This window comes from Melospiza melodia, chromosome 5, assembly GCF_035770615.1.
Source record: "Melospiza melodia melodia isolate bMelMel2 chromosome 5, bMelMel2.pri, whole genome shotgun sequence".
NCBI classification, from domain to species: Eukaryota; Metazoa; Chordata; class Aves; order Passeriformes; family Passerellidae; genus Melospiza; species Melospiza melodia.
Genome location: NC_086198.1, coordinates 42,558,378 through 42,562,923, shown reverse-complemented (window position 1 = coordinate 42,562,923; position 4,546 = coordinate 42,558,378).

The following is a 4,546-nucleotide window of genomic DNA, read 5'->3' as shown; positions in this document are numbered from 1 at the left end:
CATTTTGTACCTATGTAAGTAAATCCTTAATTCTGAAGCAACTTATGCCTAGGGAAAAGGAGTGCAAGAGCCTTTGGTATCCCCAGACAGCCCCTGATGGGATCATGATACAGTGAAGAGAGGTAAAACCTTAACCAGTCTGGAATTCAGGAGCAGTGGAAGCATCCAAGGAGAAGAGAATATGGACCTCAGGAGAAGAAATTATTTTAGAGACATGTATAGATATATATAGAGGGAGATTTGACCCGTGTTTTTATCAGGTGAGAGATCCAATATAAAAGGAAGTCACTGTGGTAAAGAATGTAAGGTTGTCATCAGGCCACAGAAAATCTCTTCACAAATTCTTTATTTCCAGGTTGGAGTTCAGGAACAGAGGAATATAAGATCAAACCAGCTCACATGCTGCAACACTTAAAGTACCCTATTTTAAAAATAGAAATCAGATCTGATCTCTCTTAGGAAGTAAAAAAAAAGTATTGTGCAGAAAATTACAAAAAGTTCTGGATCAGATTATGTGGTCAGCAGCCTAAGTGGCTTAAGATGATCAGAACTCCAGTAAAAAAAAAAAAAATCTTTCAAAAGACTGTTCAGATTGCTCTGGGTATTTTTGTTTGAGTGGTCACAGCATGAGCAACACCCAGCCCAGAGCAGCTGAAATGGAGGAGCAGGGCAGCACACCATGGGGTGAAACACCACTGTCACTGGAGAGTGAATTACAGCCTGTCAGCCAGTGAAAGGTGACACCAAACTACAGACACTGTGCCATAGGAAAAGACTCCAAGGGGCTCCTGGCTTGGAACCCACCTTGGTGGGAGCTGTGTCTCTGTCTGGGATGCACACAGGATCTCCTCACTGGCTTGAAGGGGTGGTTCTCGGGGCTGAGCATCTCCTGGGAGTCACGCAACGCAGAGAGCAGTGCAAGAGGCAGCAGCCTGGCAGCTAATAAACAGCACGTCACTCTGCATCTCATAAATCTCCACCAAGTCCATTTATTCTCCTCTGAGAATGAATAACTAATGAGAAGCCTCCTCTTGCCAGTTATTGTAGCACTGCACAGAGCGGGTTGGATGTGGAGCTGCTATTAATAGCACTGAACGAGCTGCTAATTGGGCAGTTATGTAATGGCTTTGTTATGAAATCTAGTTTGGGTTTGACACCTTCTGTTTCCTAAAAACAACAGTAAAACCCCCAAACAAACACAGGGTTAGCAGTGTGTGACATGAAATAAAGGCTGAATAATTACCAATGTTTCAAAACTCAAATAGAATTAAAAAGGGGGGAAAAATCAATTTGTTTCTCTGGATTGCAGCAGAAGTGAGCTGGAAGAGAATCATACCACAGATCTGCTGTTCAAAGGGATACTTCAAAGTAACTTTCTCTAATACCTGCCCTGCAAATGCTGACAAAAATCCTCCAAGCGACCTGTTTCTTCAACTTGTAAAGTCTCAGAAAGTATTTCTGTAATTTAAAAACGTTGTGCTTTGAATGAGCACAGACAGAACATATTTGAAGGAGAAAGAAGGACCAGAAAATGCCTGTGTTGGCACTCTCTGGTACAAATCGTGCACGAGGGTGAGGCATGAATCTCTGCTCTTGTGAGTGACAGTAGATAACCTATAGAGTTTGACATTTTTAAAGTAACTTATTAAAAAAAAAAAAAGGGAGAGAAACAGGTGGGGATGCCATTTTGTTCCCTGCTATAGAGAAGGAGAGAAGATTGCAGTGCATTAGGAGGGAAGCTTTCATCCAGGGTGGCCCTTTGGAGTGGCTCTGTCCCTCATTACTCTGAAGGCTGGACATCACTGATGCAATTTACAGCCTTGGGAGCTGCTCCTCCTGGTGACACCCAGCTCCTGTCCCCTGCTTGTCAGGTGCTTCTCCTCTGCACACACCAAACACAGCAGCATTCAGAGCCTGCAAGAAGGGTCCCTACAGATGTTTGTAGTTGTATGTACAGTGTTGTAATATTCATAGAAATGAAAATTCCTGTGAAGTGAAAATCAACACTATGCCAGCGGTTGTTGTTTGATCAGTGTTATCCATGATCTTTTGGTGCTGGGGGAGATCAAGGCTGTCACTCCAGAAGGAGCACACAAACCATCCAAAGAACACTTCATCTGTCTGTTTACAAACATACATCCTCGCCTTTGTGCAGAGAAGCACGTGGAATTTGCCTCCAGCTGAGTCACTTTACATTTCAGGAAACTGGGCACAGATACTACACTCAGCTCTGCAGAGTTATTTCCCACTGTCCAGATGATGATAAACCCCTTGGTTTATCCAGCATGGTAGATGAGGAAGCTTTTATTCCAATAAAAAAACCTCCACTTAGTTCCTTCATTACTGAAGTGCCCAGAGGAGGCAGCCAAAGGGTTCACAGAGACTGGATGCACAATGTCCCAGCAGCACAGTAATTACAGCCAGCATGCCTAAAAAGCTGTGATAATTTAGGGTTCAGCAAGTGTTGAAGGGAACAAGACTGGAAATTGGGTGGTCCAGATGGCTCCCACATGTATCCAGTTAATTATCAAGATCTAGAATCTCTTGTCCATTTTATGTGTGTGTGTATATATATATCAGTGTGCAGAAATACATATAGACACTATTTACTTCATTAGGATATTTTGGAATTACCACGTGGCAAATAATAGAAGGATCTTCTCCTAAAATAACATCAGCAAGCTTCCCTACTCCTGCACATGAGCTGAAAGGAGTTTCCTCCTCAGTGCATGTTTTCAGTGGTAGTACAGCTTGTTTGTGTTGTTACTGCTCTTCTGTAACCTGATGTGTGGGAGCAGGAGGAGGCACCCAGCAGCTCCCAGGAGTGCTAACTGTTCCATATTTCTGCTGTGGTGGTGCTGAAGGGATCCCATGGAATCCAAACTTCATAGAATACAAACCTTGACAGAGTTCAAACTTAATCCACAGCCCTATGATTGCTTAATTCTCAGTTTTTCTGAATTTATACTGGTATAAAAGTGTGCCTTTGCAATACTTCAAAACTTCTAAAACACTTTAAATCCCATATAAATCTTTAACTGTTGTTTACATTTTAAAAACCTTAAAATACTTTGAAATGTCCTTTAAATTATATTTCAATGTGGGAATAATATTTTCCTGTGTCTGATATAATTTTTTCCCTCTGTGATAGTGTTTTTTGCACCCTTTGCATTGCCTGCCTGCAGTGATGGTACATCTACTGCAATTCCCTGTGTATCCTGCTGATCCTTGTTTTTCCCAAGATAAGGCAACCCAAGCCTTCTTGTTGGTGAGTGCATGTAACTAATGTGTGTCTATTGTCTATTAATACCTGTTGCCATTTCCTGCTGGATTGATATTTCATTTTGTATCCCAATCACACTTTAATTGATCTCTGGCAAATGGTTCTCTAATGGAGAAACAGAGAAGCTGTTTCTCTACAGGGATATTATCTTGGAAATACCATATTTTTGTTTCCTCTGGATTCTACCAAGTTTTTTTTTTTTTCTTTTTAATAAATGGGAAGACCTCTCTGTAGTTCAGAATCAAAAAAAATTTCTAGGTAGAAATCAGTATGGGAAAGAAGTTTCTGTCAGCTGGAGATGGTGTTTATTTCACTCACCTGACCCAAATGTAAACCAGAAGCAAAGACTTTGCATGTTCATGTGTGTCTGGAGAGGATTTAGGCAGAGAACTGACAGAACTGAGAATGGTAGAGCTCATTACAGCAGCCCTTGGCACCATGAAAGCAGGGGGAACAAGAGATAGGACAACAAGAAACGGCTTCAAGTTGCACCAGAAGAGGTTTAGGTTAAATATTAGGAAAATTTTTTTCGTGGAAAAGGTTGTCCATCCCTGGCACAGGTTACCTAGGGAAGTGTTGGAGTCACTATCCCTGTAGAAATTGAAAAGACAGGTAGGTGTGGTGATTAGGGACATGGTTTGGAAGTTGTGCATATCTTTATTCTTATGTCTGTTTTATTCTTGCCATGAGCACTCCCTGCTGTCTGGGTCATGAAACCAGCTGCTGCATTTCTCTTCTACTTAGGTTTAAAACCTCCACAGTCTCACAATTGTGGTTTTTTTAAAACTCAGCTTCTTTCCAGTCAACAGTGTCTCATATGCACTGGTTTCTTTAAGATCTTCCTCTTCTGACCAAGTCTTTTGTCTTCAGACCAAACTTTTGTCATTAAAATATTTCTCTTTTCTCACCTCCCTGACCACGTTCCCCTATCTAAAATCTCAACACTGACTTATTTCCCCCATAAAATTCTAGCCTACCTCTTTATCAGTTCTGGTTAACTCTGCTCCCTCCTCTTGGAAAGCCTTTTCATCTCCAGTGCTGGCAATGCCTGTGGATGGGAAGCAGGGGGTGTTGATATTCATTTCCTTCTTCAACTTCCTTCATTGAAAGGATGCTCCAAATCTAAAACATGTGGTAGATCAAATTACAGTCACCTCTCACATTTTTCTTTTAGGAAATGCCTGGAAGTGTTTACAAAGCACTCACCAAAAGCATTCAGAAGGAAGGCTGGGCACAATTTCAGTGCTGGCATGCCAATGTGGG